General features: G+C 41.6%; 2 long non-coding RNA genes across 21 annotated transcripts in view; one reads left to right on the forward strand and one right to left on the reverse strand.

The window, feature by feature from the left end:
* LOC148223557 (uncharacterized) overlaps positions 1 to 2,215 on the forward strand; it is a 25,925-nt gene extending 23,710 nt beyond the window's left edge. Inside the window, exon 3 of the long non-coding RNA XR_015803763.1 lies at positions 969 to 2,215. This is a non-coding gene — a long non-coding RNA (uncharacterized LOC148223557). The remainder of the gene's footprint in view (positions 1 to 968) is intronic.
* LOC106855620 (uncharacterized) overlaps positions 1 to 19,279 on the reverse strand; it is a 143,649-nt gene that overhangs the window by 20,181 nt on the left and 104,189 nt on the right. For 16 of the 20 annotated variants that reach the window (XR_015803752.1, XR_015803749.1, XR_015803751.1 and 13 more), the window contains one exon: positions 117 to 9,157. This is a non-coding gene — a long non-coding RNA (uncharacterized LOC106855620). Of the gene's footprint in view, positions 1 to 116; positions 9,158 to 19,279 lie in introns of those variants that run through there. The other 4 variants (XR_015803741.1, XR_015803743.1, XR_015803746.1 and 1 more) reach the window with 3 other exon arrangements.

A 19,279-nucleotide genomic window follows, 5' to 3' on the forward strand; every position in this document is an offset into this window, starting at 1 on the left:
GACTGACAAAGCACCAAACCTCCTGCAAACTATTTCCAGCAACTATTTTATTTGTTTTAACCATATTCTGTGTTGCAAACTAAAGGGGCGCTTCTTACTTTAGAAATGCGAGTTACCTGTAAAATGGGTTAAGAGGAGGCAGTTTTGTGGTGACTGTCAGTGCTGATGTCTGCCTTACATCTCACAAGAGTCCAGGCTTCTAAAAAAAATGTGCTTCAGATGCAGACTCGTGGCCTGTCAAATTCCCAAAGAACATCTGGGGACCAGCCCGGTTCAACTCTCCTTGTTCTAGAAAGAGCTTACAGTGTGAGCAGCTGGAGAACTGGAGAGGATGGTGCTCTGGAAGCTTAAAAGAGAAGGTGAACTATTATGCAAACTGTTGTGTGCCTTCCAAAAAGAAACAGATCACCAGCATCCCCCCAGAACAAACCCAGCAAAATCCCCACACCACAGGAACCTCACTACAGCCCTAGGCTAGAAGAGAGATAAATTCCTTTTCTCAGATAGAAAAATAATGATAATAAATCTGAATGGAAGAGAGAACACCAGACCTTCTTCTATTAATGGAGAGAATGATTCCGTAGCTGGAGGTGATTACAACCCTCACCCAAGAGAGAAAAGACTCCTGTTCTTCAGTTGTGGTTCAAGACCAGGCTCACAGTGTTAGTCACTGGCTCAGGAGTCAGATGTTGGATGTAATTACAGCCTCCCTCTCCTTGCCAGCTGTTTCACTTCGCAGTTTGAGGCAGTGTTTAAGGCAGGCCATGGTCCTGCAGGTGGCTCCCTGCAGCTCTGCCCTTGTGCTTGAGACACCTTGCACCTGCTGCAGGTCTCACATTATCCATCCGCAAGATAAGGGCAAGGCCTCTGTTTTTCTTATGTGCTACAGTTTAGGAATAACTGATGAATATGTGTAAGTCAAGCTATAAAGTAGAACTGCTTACAGCATTGCTTTCCTTGTCCCACAGTCCTAATCATGGAATCGGGCACAGCTTTTGCTTCATATCTCCGTGAAAGATTCTCACAAATGATTCTCCTTCAGCACTGGAAACAGAGGAGCTTTGCAGGACACCACTGACCTGGAAAACACTCAGCTGCTGCCACAGCAAGAGATGTCAGCTGACAGAAAGCCTGCCCAAATGAACGTGGGGTTCCTACCTACCCTGATGCTGTGTGTCTTTCTGGCACTGTGTGTCTAAAATTCATTTAATTCACCAGCGGCATTTTGGGATTTCCTACATGTGCTAAATCGTAATGAAAGACATCCGCTGATGGCAAAGTCTCTGGGCTCAGAGGACTACGTGGGGTAGGGCTGCCTGAGACAGCCCAAATCCACTTGAGACTGAAAAGGTGTGAGCAGTAAATAAAAGGAAATCCTGGATCACCATATAGTGTTCAGCTCCCACACTTTGACCTCCTTTGGTCCCTTCTATATTTTGTTAAGATCATATTTCTTTACGTGCTGCCTGGCCTAAAAGCCGTCATAAATCTGTGCCGTGCAGCAAGAATAACAGGGAAGGCACCGTGTAATACAAGGCTCTCTGATTCCATCCCAGGCACTCGGAGGGAGCCGTAAATCAGTTTGGAGAGGCCTTAGACAGGAGAACTGGGGGGAAGGCGGGGAAGGCGGCCCCTGCCACTGGAGCCCATCTGCCCTTGGGCTGAGGTGAGCACACCTGCCTCAAAAATAAAAGGTTCTGACGTCTCCAGACTTGAACAGTGATCAGACGACTTTAAATGCTCTTTGGGGAGGAGCGCACCTCCCTGCCCGTGGTGGGAATGCCGTGTGGGATGTGCCGCCCGCTGCAGGCAGGAGCAAGGCTCGGCCACTGCTCACATCGTGCGTGTCCAGCTTTGCCTCCACCTGGCATCACCTGGAGAAAACAAACACCACACCTGGCCGGGCTCACCTGCGGCCAAGCCACTGTCGTGTCCCAGCTGCGGGCAGGGCTCTGGGGCAGGGAAAGCTGCACCAACATCGTGGTGTACATGAGCAATGGCTGGTTTGGGGTGTGTGCCCACACTCTCACCCAAACCAATGGGGATGTAGCTCCTCCACTGGAAAATTGGGAAGAGCTGGAGCTGGGGTTTATGCTACCATATTCTAGACAGTAAAATCTTTTTCTTTGCTCTAGTGGGAAAAAACTTTCAAGTGTGGAAGTTTTACGAGGGAGATTTTCCTAATAATAAATTTTGCTCAAGTTTTTAAAAAGAATTGTGAATAAATTTTTTCTTTTTTTTCTGCCAGTTAGTATAATATGATGGATGTAATATTTTTATAAGGTTCTTTGTGCTACAGTTAAAACTTATTAAATTTTTGGAAAAGAATAATTACAAAGGGGAATGAAATGAAAACATATTTGTCCATTTGAACTTCCAAACTCAGACTCTTTATTTTTGCTAAGATGCAAGAAAAAAAGTTAAATCATTGAATTCTAGGTCATCAATCATTTTATTCTACCCATGGTAAAAAGCAAAAAAGAGGAGAGAAAAAGAAAATACAACCAAAATTGTGGCCATGTTGAAACTTTGGAGGAAAAAGTTGAATAAAAAGGAGGAAAAAAGTATGTTGCAACCATGAGTATCCTATGCCAAACCTCAGCGGAGGTCACTGGAATGAGCCAGCAAGCCAAGCCTAAATAAAAATAGGACCTGTGGGATTCTCCATCTGATTTTCAAATAGTCACTGCTACACTATCATTTGTCAGGGGTAGTTTTTTTACCAGATGTGAGAAACACAGTACCAAATCCAGGCTGAAGCTAGAGAGAAGAGTGTATGCTTCCACACGGGAATAATCTGCTCAGGAAGGTCCATAAAGTCCGAGACTGGACTGAAACCTCCCAGATCCCTGAGTGCTGTGAAGTGTGTTTTAATAATTTCACCACAAGTGAGACATTTTCATCACCAAAAGTGAGATGTTCAAAGAACTTGTCTTATTGTGTAAAGGAAGGGTTCCTTCACAAAAAGGAAATGCCAATTTACTGTATCAGGAACAATTTTATTTGCAGTTTAGATGTTTACATTAAGAACCATCTAAGAGTGCTACTTTTATTAGTGTTACTTCAAAGTGCATCAAGTGCTTCTCACTCTCTTCCAAGTGTTAATTAACACCAGATATTAATGTGTAAACTGCTGCTCACTTTCAGCTGATTGAGAAACCTCCTTAACACACTTTGTTTGCTTGATAAAATATCACTTGGGCCACTTGAGGATGAAAATACTATTGTTTACATTTGTATAAGCAAGTTGGACAGGGAAAACCCAGAGCAAGAACTTCTGGAACATGAACATGATAGCTCAGGGAACTCATTTGCAATTGTCTCTTAACCTGGTTCCTTGCTGGGTTTTGATTTGCTTTGGAGACTAGGTGAGAACTGTATCCCACAACCAAGCAAGTATTTATACCATCAAAAGTAGCATGACTGGTGCTCATTACTTTTAACTGTACAATTGAACAATTGAAAGTGTCCATGTGACTTAGGAACACAGATTTCTTTGAAAACCAGTGGATAATTTGGCTAGGTTTTTTGATACCTTTGTCCTGCTTTGATAAGCATTACTGGTGCTGATTTTTTTGTGAAATCTGAGCATGCATGTCACTGAATCCCAGATCCTCATAGACATCTTCCCAGGTTCTCATCTCCCAGTTTTTGTAATGGAAGTTGATGCCTCCATGGATAACCATTCATGAGTCACATGGATCAGAGCAATGCCAATATACCTTTAAAATGTTTAGTTGATGCTCCTGTCATTCAAGATTAGTGTGCCGCTCTTAGGGCTGGGCAGTTTTGGCCACCAGAATAAGAAAGACCTAAAGCTCTTAGAGAGCATCCAAAGGAGGGACACAAGGATGGTGAAGGACCTGGAAGGGCCATATGAGGAGTGGCTGAGGGCACTTGGAGTTCAGATGGGGAAAAGGGGATTAGGGGGGACCTCATTGCAGTCTGCAGCTTCCTCCTGAAGGGCAACTCTGATCTCTGCTCTCTGGGACCAAGGACAGGCCACGAGGAACAGCTGGAGCTGGCTCATGAGAGGTTTAGGCTGGATATCAGGGAAAGGTTCCTCCCCCAGAGGGTGTGGGGCACTGAACAGGCTCCCCAGGGAATGGTCACAGCCCCAAGGCTGCCAGAGCTTCAGGAGTGTTTGGACAACGCTCCCAGGGATGCACAGGGTGGGATTGTTGGGGTGTCTGTGCAGGGCCAGAGGTTGGACTCAATGATCCTTGTGGGTCCCTCCCAACTCAGGATATTCTGTGACACCGTGAGTCTACTGTCTACCTCCCAGTAAGAGCACAATGCTGGGACCAGGCCCCGTGTGGGAGCCCTTTCTGAGCCCAAGGCTGGGCTTTCTGAATTTCCCAATGAGCACCAGCTCTCTCTCCCTGCAACCACAACTGCCCCTCCTATTTAGCAAGATGGGGTGTGCCATGTCACACCGGTACCAGCATGGACTGGCACACCAGTTCAGTCTTACTGGGCTTTTGGATCCTCCCCCAGTATAAATACCCCTTTCAACTCACCCTTTCAGCAGAGAACCCAGGAACCACTCCTGTGTTCTATGGTTTTGCCTCTGCTGCAGCCATGGAGGAAGAGCTCCAGCAACTGCACTCCAGGGCACTCACACATGGGGGCAAGGCTGGATGTTCACAGGTGGGGCTGGCAGCACATGACATTAGGGTAGTTATTGGGGTTGTCTGTAAATGTTTAGTTTTGCTTTAGTATTTTGCCAAATAAAGTAAAAATTTTTACACTGGGTAACTGGTTTCAAAGAACAAGGAGGTTTGCTCATGTTTGAAAATGCAACAAAACTCTAAGAGCCTTGAAAAGGTAGAAGAGGCAGAATGCACATCCATGCAGTGGAGATCCAAAGTTCAATGGTGGCTTCAACGTCAGAGAGCTGCTTAATGTCTTCGCTGTGCCTTCTCTCAAAACACCATACACTTTCTCCAGGGCACAGAGGGATAATACCTGAAATCCTGGCCTCACAGAGAATCCCACACCCACCAATTTTTACCTGGCCTGTTATAGGCAAATGTACAGGCTTTGTTCCAGCAAGATGTATTAAGCTTCTGCTCACCAGTGAATACTTGCTGGCACATTAAATCGAAGAGAGATGTTTAAGCAGACACACACTATATAAAAGTACATGTCATGATACACATTTCTCATGTGATGTTGTGTGTACTCATGCCTTAAGTTCTTTCTTCACACCTGATGTGTGCAACAAACAGCATGACACCTCAAGAAGTGGTAATGCTGACTGGAGTTTTAAAAAAACCCAGCTGTTCTTCCTTTGTGATCCAGCAGGCCAAGCTGCTGCTTACATTTGGAAACAAACATTTTCAGTATGCAGTTCTGGGAAATATTCAGTGCCCCTGAGTTGTGCTTTTGAGTTTCTGGTGGAGTATCATTAGCTGTAATGACAGCCACTGCTAAGGACAGGCCTGATTATCTGCAGGCTCACACCCTGCCAAGTACAGGCACATGGTTTTGCATTTACAGTTGATCCTAGAGAGGAGAACACTATGGATATTTTTGGCTCTTTATTTTAATGGGATTGCCAGAATGACTAGAATCTGAAAACTCACAGCTCATTACCAAGAGCAAAATGCTGACCCAGGCAGAGCCAGAAGATTTGAAAACTACAGAATTGAGATCTAACAGGCTGCTGTAGAATGTGGACAGCATTTTCCCTCTGTTAACCCCACTGTCCCAGAGAGAACAGTCTCTCTGTATTTACAGAATGCAAGATACTGCTATGCAGCTTGTTCTGCACCCTGGAGAGCAGCAGGATGCTTTAGGCTACATGCAGTGCAATCACTACCCCAGCTTGTCTCATGTTCACACTGCAGCCTGGGGCTAAAAGAAAGAGCTCAGGACCTGCAGTGTTGCATTAAGAGATACACAGCCAGAGCAATGGAGAAGATTAAAATCAGCTACAGTATTGCCTGTTCTCCTGTGTGTTTTTCAGACATGTACCAACTTTTTCCCCTGTACCAACAGCCTTTATCCATCTCTGAACCCGAGTCAAAAAAACCTTCCAAACCTTTGGTAAAGGTTGAACAAAAGGCCCTGTTTTGAGGTGTTGAATGACCTCAGACACCACCTGACTCCAGATAACACGCGGTATTTTTGGACCAGAGAGGCAATAAAATAGCCACTTTTGCTGCTGCTGTACCATGAGTTATTCCATTTGCTTTCAATGTGCACGTCACAGCTCTCCCAGCTACAGAGATGAGAGGAAAGCTTCTCAGGGAAGGCAGGCTTGCCTTTGTGTAGCATGGCAGACAGAAGCACAGGATTACAACTACCTTCAATTTTGACTCCAGTCCACAATAACAGGCTGCTGCATAATCAAAATATATACTAATGGTTATACAAAACCAGTCTGATACCTCTGGTCTCAAGGTAACCTTAAAGTTTACAGGACTCCTATTTTTGGGTGTATTTTGCACGTGGGAAAACTATTTCTATGTCTACAAACAAACTCAGCATCTTGTTGTTATATTCCCTTTCTTCCACAGATTTTTTTTGTAGGACTCTAAAGTTCATATTCTCAAAATATTTTTAATGACCAAACATTTTTTGTCCATAGTTTTTCAGATGCAATTTGTGCTTTTTAGATAGCAGATAATTCTTTTGGGGGCTCTAAACATCATTAAATGAGATTGTTATGAGAAACTGAGGGACTAAATAGATGTCTGGTTTTGGTTTTTAAATTCTCATTCTTGATTTTCATAGTTACAGCTTTTTCCTTGCTATGTAAACCTTACCTGCTGAAGAATGTTGTGTGACTTAACTTAGTACTATCTGTAAAACACTGCAAGATTGCTGAGGGAGAGGTAAGGTAGAACTAAAACTGGGCACTGTCAGTAAAATTTGCTGCACTCAGATGTCAAGGAAATACAAACTTCCTGATTGCAATTTCGCAGCATTTTTGGCATGACTTCCCCCACTAACTTCATCCCACTCAAATGAACCAAAAATGAAACAGATCGAGAGCAGGCAAACTTTGAAATAAATAAAACTTCTTTAATTCAATTTTTCATGATAAAGACTTAAAAAAGGGTAATTATTTTGCAGGCAGTTACCAAAAATCTACACTTAAAATCTAAATTTAGAGCTATTAGGGACAGGACAGCAACAATTGTATCTAGACTTACTTTGCTCGTCTCAGAAGCATATCAGGAGTGTACTTTAGCTCTTGTTTCTCTGTGAATTAAGACACTGATGTTATGCTGCCTATCAGGGAAGGCAGTAGGTTGTATAGTTATCTCCTGACTGGGGCAAAATCACTACCCTGAAACCACACAACCTACTACCTCATCCTGTTAGAGCATCACGTGCATCTTCTGAAGGAAACATTTCACCATTTATAAGTAAATTACCTTATTGCTCTCCAGCCCATGCATTTCTTAGCCTTAGAAAGGCCACATGTGATGTCTCAGCCCTCCCCCACAGCTCTGCCTGGGAGTCAGACAGAACTGGTGGAGGGACTCCAGAGACAGGAGAACTGCAGTGGCAAACACTGTCCTCTCAAACCAGCAATATGTAAAAAAAGTGAGTTAAATCAGCGTCCAAAACTAACTGAAGAGACCTTTTACTTAGAGTTCAGGAATTTACCAGTTCCAGAGCAGAACACGACTGACTGGAAGCCATCCTCTTAGGGTTTTGTCCAGCTTATCCCTTTGTAGTTTCTCAAACAGCCTACACCAAGTGGATTTAAACAGCTGCTGAATCAAAAGTACCATTTTATGTTTAATATGAACACAAATTCCAGAAAACAAGGGGGAAAAGAATCAGCTATTTCCAAGTGGCCACTCCCATGGCAGTCCCTGGCAGCTGTGTGTGAGCAAATCCACTGCAGACTGGGTGGTACCTCTGTGTCCTGGCACTCACACCCCACCTGCTCTCTGAAAATGCCAGAAGGAAATGGCTTTTGAGCCTGACTGGGAAATACAAGAATCTAAACATCCAAGGACATTTGTGTACAAGAAGCAAACATGTAGACAGAGCCAGAGAATGGTACAGTTGAAAAATATCTGCATTGTCTTTCGGAGACATCCAGCGCTGACATCACAGCCACTTCAGGAAAGACAGTAGATTGTATAGTTATCTGACAGGCAGGGCATAGCCCTAAAACTATACAACCTACTACCTCACCCCAAAGGACAGTCACACTCTGATCACAGGAAGCACAGGCTGTATTCCCAGACAGCTGGATTGCTTGGTGACAACCTAGAAGACAAAAAACTCTGGAGACAAATGTTGACAGTCTTGAATTTGAAACAGTTTGCTATATACCAGTCAACATTGTGCTTAATGAGCTCCAGTTCCGTGTTTGAAATGTTTAATAGATTTGCAACTTGTGAAGTCATGTCAGTGACAAGATACACAAAGAAAACAGGATACAGCATTAATTTTTAATAACTGCACTTGTGTACTTCCAGCTCCTACATGACTGTACCTTATCGAACCAGTTTGTCACTTCGGGAAAGGCATCACTATGACTTACAATGGATGCTGACTTAGAGGGATTGTTTAACATGCTTCCATTATCCTAATGGGGAAGAGATAAGTGAATTTCCCAGGTTCTGTATAGGTAAATCCCAAAGACTGAGTAATGAATTTGTCAAGACTGTGAAGAACTGTGGCCTACTCAGCAATACTCTTAACTGAGCAGTAACCCAGCTCTGAACTGATGACCAAACTAAACACACTCCACTGTATCATACAGACCTTGGTTAGGGGGATTAGCAGAACAGCCACTGCAGCATCAGCTTCTGTAGCCTCAAACTTATACTTGAGTTTGAGGGGGCTGTTATTTGCTACCACCTGGTTTGACAGACAACAACACTTCCCATTCAGGGCAGATCTAAAGAAGGGGGAATAACTGAGATATCAGTCTGTACTCTAATATAAACACTGCTTTAATAAATAAGCAAACTTTTAAAACAAACACTCTACCTTAATCAGTGAACTAACCTTTTGCTAGTTAATTAAAGAACACAATAAATGCTGCATCCATCATTCCCACATGGATCAAGGAGAGTTGTGTCACTCAGCAAATCTCACCCCAGGGGCAGTTGGTCACACTGCAGGGGGACAGGGGATGGAAGCCACCTGCCCTGGCTTTCAGCATCACTAATATGTGGACCTGAAAAGAGAGGAGCAAGACAAAACACACATATCTCAATTGCAATTCACTGCATACTTAGAGAATTGTAAGGTGGGTGAGAGCATGTGCAGAAGCAGAGAGCAGCTTCTTTCTCCAGGAGAACCACGCACAGCACCAGCTTTCCCATTCACCCATTACTACCACAACTACACCTTGGCCCATGGGGACCCCAGCTCAAAGAGACAGGTAAGAGAAAAGTATAGTGAAAAGAGAATAATTTTTTATTAGAGTGACTTGAATGTTAGGAGCATTGCAGAGACAGGCAGAGAGAGGTGTCAGGTACTTCATCTTCGAGGAACAAACACTTTTAAACAAAGCAGAGAAGGAAGGAGAATGCAGATATCTGACCAAATGGGATATAAAATGTTATGCCACAAACGTCAAAGATAATTTCACTGTAGTGGGCTGAGACCACATAGAGAGAGGTCATTGGTTGCTGTTAGCTGCACATGGTGCCATTTGTTGGACAAAACAGGACAGGTGCAACTCTGACCATGCTGAGATCACTGAAAGGAAGGAAACACTGTCCAGCCCTGTATTTCACCTCTTGGAACCTCAAAGCCCTTGCAGACCAAAAAGGGTGATATTCTTTCAATACCACACTGAAGGAATATCTTGAGAGATTTCAACATTTCATCAATGCAAAAACCCCCCAAAACTGATACCAGAAGCTATTCTTCTTTAAAAAGAGGTTAAGAAACCTCTAAAAAGAACCCCTTTGGAAAGCTCTCCAGCAGAAAGCCCGATAGTCTCCTCTATGTACTTAAAGGGTTTTAAATCTCAGAATTTTCTGAGTACCAGCTTTTTGGAATGGTCAATTACTCTCCCAGTAATCCTCTGAAAAAAAACCTCTACCCTGTACCTCTGATTTTTTAGACTAAATATTTTAAAATAAACAAGTTCTTTATGCCTGAAATCAGAGATCTCAGTATTTTTTTTTTGAGAGCCAAGAATATGAGGTGGAGATAAACTTCTGTTTAGTTCCAGCAAGGCTGGATGTGTTGCACAGTCACCTCTCAGAAAGTATTTTCTGTGTAAAATAAACCTTATGCTTATATCAATAGAATAGCGTTACATAATATAATTGGAGGAAAGCTGAGTATTGTGTGACTTCAAAGTGTGACTTTTTGTAAGCATCTACTTTATAGTGGAAGATAAAAACAACGTAACCTTTCAGAACAGCAACTCTTTATGCTGCATGGTCCACTGGAACCAGTTCAAAGAACCAGTCTGGTTCTAAGAGGATGCATTCACAGTAGTGAAAAGCCCAAACTACCCCACAGACCTATCCAACTCCAATGACAGGGAATTTTGGATGAAGAACCTGCACTTACAGCTGATCTCAGGGATTCCAAGAGACAGAAATATAGATAGAAAGAAAAACAACATTCTGTAGTATGTTCTAGGGATTTATACTGCCTGTCTTTAACATATATGGATTTCACTTACACTTTTGAGGGCAATATTAGGTGGCATACTGGAAAATGTTCAACCCTGTTGAAAAAATGGTGAACTTCTTCTAAAGGATGCTCTTATTTTCTATGATATTGATATTAGAGATTCTTTTCTCTAGGTAATATGGTGGTATAACGTACATAATAGTATAATATGATAAAATGTGATATAATGTTGCCTTAATGTACATTTTCCCACAAATGTAGTTTTTAAATTCATAATGTAGTTTTTAAATTCATAACGATATTTAGATAATTACTTGTAAAGTACCATAAACTCTGTGTAACCCTATTTTCTATAAGATCTGTTATTATGGGTATTAGTAATACTCATTAGCAGACAAAAATGGAAAAGAATGTGCTTTATCCAACACCTAAAATTAATTAGTCTTCTGCTCTCACAAGCTGTCCATAAACTTACTTTAATTGACTAGATCACCAAACAAGGATGAACTTTAAAATATTTAATGAAAGAAAAATGCATGTTCATTCTCCTTCTATGAAGACGATAGGCACAAGAAATTGCTATCTGGCAAGAGTTATGTTTCTAGTTTAACAACTGTTTAATACTAGGAAAAATATGACATTTCCATATTCCAACTCTCACTGAAAAATGTCTTGGAACTGATGTTAATAAGTACCTCAGCAGTCACTTTTCAAAAGGCAGGGGGCCAAGTCTGCTATTTCAGTGATGTTACAGGAAAGCAGACAGTTTTAAAGCAGGGTTGCTATATAACTAAAAGCCTTATTAATGAACAGACTGGAACAGCATAGAACAAGCATTTTGCAACTTCAAGGTACCTTCCCCAAGACCTTGTGAGGATTTACAAAAGCAAAGCCTCCCTGGCTCCCAGGAAGAAGGAATTGTCCCGGCTGTGCTCTTGGAGTGCACTGTGATTACCAGGGAAGAAGAGGGCTTGGAAGCCTTCTGAGGCAGGGACATTCCCCAGCAAGGTCTGGGGTCTGGATGCAGGCCAGAGTTTCCAAACTCTCTGCAGGCAATGATTGTCTTCTGGCTTCCCAAGTGATGCACAGTCCCCACTCTGCTCCTACAGGATATTTATTCACTATTAGAAATGTCACCAACATTTTTGGAAAGAGCACTGTGGGGGAAATGGCTGAGGATATGCCAAGGTGGACCCTGCAGCCAAGGGAACCCTCCTGACCAAATTCAGCAGGGCTTGGGTCAGGCAAGAGAACTGCCACACCCTTCTGGGGCAAAGCAATATCGTGGCAGGTAACTTTCCTAGAGATTTCAGGTAGAAATTACTTACAGGAGGGAAGGATTTTCCTTGGATGTATGATAAACTCCACACAGTGTATTTTAAAATATATTTTTAACTAAATACAACAAAAATACACTGCCTTCATATAGCATGCAAACTTCAAGAAGAAAAAACACTCTACAAACACAAATGTTGAGACTCCTGTGAAATACAACATGCACTGCAATCTCACTCATTATTTAAATATAGTTGCTTCTAAAATGGCAAATTACAGCTCTTTCCCCAGTTGTGAAACTTTCCTGTAATTTAATAATACAGGACAGATTCTGCCAGAACTTCAGGCAGGCACAATGGGAAAAACTCAGAGGACCAGACCTCCCCAGCCTCCTCCATTCAGAGGAGATGCACAGGATTTTCTAAGGCTCAATCCAGGAGGGCTCCTCCTCTGCACAAGTGTCTGTCTCGGCTGCAGAGCATTAGCTGTGTCCAGCAGTTTGCTCACATCTTCACCTGAGCATTACTGAGGCCAGGCTGTAACTAGGGGAGCAAATTTATTGCTCTGTCCATTGTGATACAGCACAAAGGGGGGGTGAACTTTGGCCATGACATTTGCTCATCCATGGCATTCCTCAGTGCTGGAGCAGTCAGGTGTGCTGTCCTGCTTTGTACAAACCATAGGCACAGTTTTGTAGGGAAGCATTTTCCTCAGATTCATCAGGGAGACTTCTTTCAAGAAGGGGAGCAATTCACATACTGCTGAGATCAACAGTACATCCTCACTTGGTCTCAGTTGCTTAGAAGGAGGCCCTAATTATCCAATATAGCACAAATTATGAGACACAGGAGTTCAAATGACACTACTGGATGTGTAGCAAGCTTACACATCAAAAAGTATTTAGGGGCCAATGACTATTTTCATTATATAAATTTTGTTCACCCTTCCTTTATTACATAGAACATCACAGGCAGTGCAACATGGCTCTTTATAATAAATAGTTTTACGCATTCAGTGAAGCCATTGTCATTATCAAACTGTTTGCAAGTATTTGGGAAAAGGGAGCAGCTGTGAAATGAGTCAGAACTCTCAGGCTAAATGTCTCTGAGCTCTGCAGTAATTTTTCTGTGTTTCTGAAGTCTGAACATTTCATGTACAGGGAGGGGGGAAAAAGGCAACAGAATGAAAAAGCATTTAAATGCATCAGGTTAAGTAAGTCCATCTCCCATACTGTAGCCTGACTACCAGCCAGACCTGCATAAGAACTTCTTCACTCTTGTGTGGAACCATGCTAAAATCAAGGAAATTCCTCCACAGAAAAGATCTTCCAGAAAAGTTTTACAATGGCTATCAGAAAATGGGATGTGCTTAATGTCAGCTGCTCTAACTCCTTGACTGGGTGTAGGGAGGTCTGACAGGAAGCAGATTCATGGAGCTGGGGCTGGCTGTGCCCCAAAGGTGTTCTGCATCACCACAGACATGTTCTACACATGTTATGTTAGCATTTCATACACCTTCTGTTCTGTGAAATGCCTGGAATATTAAACATGCCTCAAAATGGACTGATTAGGGAAAATACTGTTTTCCATCAAAAATAGATCTCATTTTTCTTGGAGGTGGGATCATGTCTTCTGCTTAGGAAAACTGCAGTACCTACACTGACAAAATAGTTATTTTTCTCTTGCATTTATCTCCGCATTTTGCTTATGTACTACTCTGAATGCTAAAAAGCCACAAAAGCTGGTATTCCAGAGAATGGTGAAACACTTGATGTCTCAAAGCCTCCATAACTACAGAAATTAGACCAGTGCTAAGCACTGGCAGCTCTGTATGTTGCACTCATGATCTTAAGCAAATAAACATTTAAGGAGATATATTTTTAAAAATGTAATCTGTGAAAGACATCACAGAACTGTTCTGTGTATTACAAGCTATTAGTTTTGTAGGACTTAAAGATCAATCTCCTGTTTTTCTGGCATAATCTTTGCATGTCCTGGCTTCCCAGCTGAGCTGCTGTGCTTGCCCCCACTGTACCCCTGAGCTCTCCACGGCAGAGATGAGGACCACCAGATCCTAATGCTCAGAAATCAGGGCAAGTCCAGAGTCCAGGGGACCTGCAACCTGTGTGGAAATGGCAAGTCCATCAGGTAACTGAGGTACACCTTATGAAAAACAAATGTTACAGGTACTCTTGCTATCTTACCATGTGTAAAAGCAAAAGTGCAAAGGCTGGATTATCTGGGAAATGAACCCAGCAAGAGGAGATGAAGCTGTGACAAATTAGGGGTTGTTTTTTATTAGGAAAAGAGCAAAGAGAATGTGTCAGGTTTATTTTCTCTTGGTAGATGAGATAGCAAGAGTAAAAGGGGCAGAGAACACCTCTCTCACAGTATTTCCTAAACATTCCTCAGTTATCTCCATGCTCCTGGGAGGACTGTATTCATGTAGATCACACAAAAATGAAATGTTAATTACAACCCCCACAAATATGCACTAATTTTAGGATGTTGAGCAATGGACCTTTTATTTGAAAGAGCTAAGCTCACCTAACTCAGCTGACATCACCTGATTTCCCTTAACATCTCTGGACACAAAACTGATCACCCTCATCTTTGACCTGGTATGTGATGTCCAGCCCTCCAAAACTGCACCTTTCCCACTCCCCCTAAAGCCCTGTGAAAATAAAAACTGGGCACAGTCAATGATGCAGAGAACAGTCAGAATCACAGTCTTCCAGTCTCTCTAGATAAATACTCAGCCATCTCACAAGCAATTATTTGAGTGATATTTTAAAATCTTTTTTGGATGGAAAATGCCTTTACTACACAGAGAATCTTAAATAAGCCATCTGAATTTTAAGCTGTGGATTTGGATTTTTAGTATGTGTAATTCATACAGCATCACACCTAACCTATGTGACACCACTGAGAAAGTGCTATTTTTTTTAGTTCCTTATAGAAGCTAGGAAAAATTGAAGAGTCACATCTTTAAAAAATGCCATTCCCAATCTCAATCCACTAATTCCTTTTTTGGAAAACTGAATTTTCACTCTGAAATGGATTCAGGTCCTTTAAAATTGTTTTTCTTTAAAAAGACATGCAATAAACTAGTATGTGCAAATCCTAACTTAATTAAGCACCATGAAGGAATGTATGTCAGGGTAAGCCTCAACAAGAAAATAAAATTCATTTTGCAGAATGCAGCCATGCCAATAATTATAGTTGGTAGAAAAATGGCTTCTGGCCTTTCTCCCATAAGGCTTTCACTTTAAATTTTAGCCCTTAGTGAGAGATCAAGCAGCTTACAAGTAGGAGTGAATGAATTGGTGGTCTGGGAGCCAGGAGTAGGTCAAAATAAGCTAGTTTTACATGGATTTCTCCAAATAAGTTTGTGTTACATGGATTTAGCCTAAAATTCTGTATTTATATCAATGCACCCTTACATTTGCCATCACCACAAACAGGATAAAGTTACTTGAGTGCTCATGAAGAAGGAGCTTTATATGATGGTAGACAAGGAAAATCCATCCTTTACAAACTGTTCCATTTGTGATGATCACTTTAGAGCCTGCAGCATTTGAAATTGCGGGTAACGTATGGAAAGCTGCCATGAAATTACTGTTCTGTGTAGTATATTTGTTTTAAAATATTGTTAAAAGCCTCAAGCTCATTTCTATTGCAGACCAACCTTCTGGAGTCTGGACTGCATTTGGGGTTGAGCCAGAGGGCTTGGTTCAACCTGACAGTAAGCCAGCAGAGGCCTGGAAGTCCACATGCCTTAACACACAGAAAGCATTTGTACAGGCATTGCATACTCAAGCTGCAGTATGTTTCTGGTTACTTTGGGGGCTTGGGGAGGGTGTGAGGGTACAGACCTGATCAAACAAGCCCATTTGCAAGAGGAAGTCTTGTCCCTGACCCTGCCAGGCATTTTTGTGTCCCTGGCAGAGGACCTCCAGGACTTTGCCACTAGCGACACTGCCAGTTACCGAGTTCCCTGTTTCCTTTAAGTGACTGCTTTTCTTTGGTCCCCAGCACAGATCCCTGTGCACTACAACAGCTTTGTTATCACCCTAGGATGGATGTTGTCTTAAGTTGTGCTATGATTTCAGAAGCACACACTTGTGCTTTGTCACGATGACTTTGCCTCTGCTCTGACCAGTTATTTTCCATCCGAAGCATTCCGACGACACTGCCAAGAGCCTTACGCACACTTGCCCAGCCCAGCTTTACATGAGTCTTTAAAAAGCAAAGGGGAACCACTGCAAATTGCCATTTTCTCACATGGGCCCGCCTGTGCCTGTGTGCTGATGGGTGGAAGGCTTTTGGAGCATTGGGATGAGTGGGCAGTGCTGCCAACATGGCACTTACTGGCACAAGAAGATTCCAGGCTTGGGGCTTGGGGCAGACACACAGCACTGCCTGTGCCCAGCTCCACACAACTCTTTTCTCAGGTGGCTGGGGCTCTCCACACATGGACACTAGTGTAGGTTTTTGTACCTGAGACTAAAACTTTCAGTGGTTAAACATTCATGAGTGGGCTGAAGTGGTGGTGGAGAGCAAGCAGATCTTTGCCAGAGCTCCATGGTGTGCTCGACTCTCCCTGTCCATTATTCATGATGCTGTTGCTACAGGCCCTAATTTTACATAAATGGAAGTCACAAGAGAACTGTTACAAGGAGCAACCAAGAAAAGCACAGGGAAAGAGTGCGTTGTCAGTTGGCATTAAAAACACAGTTCAGTATTACATTTTCTGGTTGTGAGGCCTCTTGGGAGTCAAAATATGCAACATATTTTCTCTGGAGAGTAAGAAGCTGAAACCTAAAATTTTGTAGAGGGTCTTTAGAATCAATCTCTTCATGTCCTGTGCACAACTCCATTCCAATTCCCTACATATGAAAAATACATACCCTCTTAGCTCCAAATTAATCTACCTTACAGTTCCTTTTAGCTCCTATTTAAAATTTACTAAATTCTATTCTGGTTATCATGTAAGCTATTGTTCTGCGCCTGCTCAGGGATGACAGGCTTCAGAATTTAAGATCTGTCAAGCCAGGAGCAGATTATACTTTCTCTGAAGACAGAAACATGCACATTACTAGTATCCACTGTGAAATACAGCAAGCACACTTCATGCAACTGAAATTGGTTTCCTTCCCCTTATCGACACAAAAGATAAGAGCCGTATAAAAGTACCTGTTTTTCTATCTTATAGCATTTGTAGCAAACACACTGGATAGTATTTCAATATTTTCCTGTTGCAGAAATAAGCTTTAGGCACAGAATCCATGACATGTAAATTAAGATATACTTCACAACACATATCTTAGTTGTGAAAGTAGGTCATGCATTTAAGGCATTTCCAGACTCTCGATGTAAATATTCTGAAAATATTTTTGTGTGTATAGAATAATATTTTAATTATTTATCAGACTTCATTCTCTAAGAATACTAAAGGAACAGATATTTCTAAAAGTCCTCATAGGGTAGTAAGTACTTCTTTGCAACCTTTCGCAACTTTATGTAGTGCACATTTTGTTCTTAGTGGAACTGCATGCTTGAAGCACACCTTAAAAGATTTGATATAGCAGAAAAAGTTATTGTGTGAAGATCCCAGACTGCACAAGTAGGGAACCTGACTAAACAATACCGTGACATTTTCCAATGTTTACTACCTTGTATTATTTTGGTACTCTTGGAATTTGCTCAAGACTGGTGTTGGGTATTTGCTCACTGCCTATGAGCAAGTTATTCCATGAACAAAGTTAAAGAGGGAAAAAAAAAAGAGGAGAAAGTTAGAAAGTAAGAGTCTATGTGTTTGTGATGTGAATTGAGTTTTCAGGCCAGAACTTTTATTAGGAGAATAAAAAAAAGCAGAGGCAATTTAAATCAGCACCACTATCAATTTATCCACTAGGTGTCACAAAATAATCATGCAACCAGATGAAAAGCAATTATATGTAAAATGTGTCAGTGTACTACATCAATGAGTGCTGCTTTGAAACCAAATCTGTGATAAGAGCAGATGCAGGAAAATGTCATGGATCTCATGAATATGCATAAACTGTCAGGAGTGTATGGGAACCTGAGCCATGACACACAAAAGCTGTTGCTAACCATAGTGTATGTCATGTAATGGATTTACATACAAGCATGTAAGTGTTCCATTAAAAAAAAAGTCTTCTCAAATCCTAAAAGCAGTATTACCAGTCCTCAGAACGGCAAGATTTATGTTTCTTGCTTTTTAATTCTCCAGCTACTGGAAAAATGTATTGTATCAGATTCTCTACAAATATGTAAAGATCCCTCATGACTACAGGGAAAAAAATGCCAAGAAAACAAGTTCTGAAGGCTAAAACATATGAGGAAGAAAAACATAAATATTTTATTAATATTAGTATAAAATCACAACATATGCCAAACACTGGAATTGGCAATAACATGTGACAGACACTCCTTAGATCCAGACTGTTCTTTTGGAAGGGCAAGGAAAATTACCAAATGGTTCTGTAGCCATTATTTTCCAGAAATTAACCTCTACTGCATGGGCAGTATTTTTGTTCTTAAATATTCGCAGACCATTTAAAATTTGTAATGACACATACACCTGCTCTCATCCAAAACACTGAGTCCATGAAAGGATTAAGGCTGGGCTGTTGAAACAGGCATCTTGGTTTCCAAAATGGTTCTTTAATAACAGTAACTTTTCCTCAGAGTTGCATAAAATTTTTATGGTCCAAGTAGACTCTAGCATGAATTTGTCATTATCTGTACTCACACATAATCCAGACAATTAAAAATGCTGTAATCACTAGCATATACAACATTATAAAGTAGAACAGGCTGGTTAGATAAGAAGAGGAAACGTATCCTGGACATTTTTTATCATCCAAACATAACAGTACCAGGGCTCTATATGCTCTGCTGCCAAGTGCCATTGCATAAAGCCAGCCTGAGCAATGTCAGAACCCCTTCCCCCTTGAGAGAAATGCAGTAAAGGACCATATGCCCTACCAGGGCACTGTGTGTTTATACTGCACTTCGTATGTTTTATCCTGGCTGTAAAAAATAGGCTTTTTCAGGGTGTAAGCAAGCTCCTACGATAAAGTTCAGATTTTTTACATAATCTTTCTCTGTAAGATGAGCTGCCTAAATGCCAGAGCTGGTCAACATTTTCCAAAGCTTGGAAATACTTTCTTACTTGGTGATTGTAGGGAAGCTTTCCTAACGTGCAATTTTCCCTCTTTTTTTTTCAGCAGCTCAGTTAAATATTTGTGCTTCCAGGAACACCAGTACAAAGCTGAGAGAAATACCTTTTCTTTGTGTGTTTGTTTCCAAAACTAGCGTAACTTAATGTGTATATGCTAAAGGAGTCTGATGTTGTAAAATATACTTTCAGAAAAACTCAGAGCTATTCTCTGAAGTTT

This window comes from Sturnus vulgaris, chromosome 5 (genome assembly GCF_052056855.1).
Source record: "Sturnus vulgaris isolate bStuVul1 chromosome 5, bStuVul1.hap1, whole genome shotgun sequence".
Taxonomy (NCBI): domain Eukaryota; kingdom Metazoa; phylum Chordata; class Aves; order Passeriformes; family Sturnidae; genus Sturnus; species Sturnus vulgaris.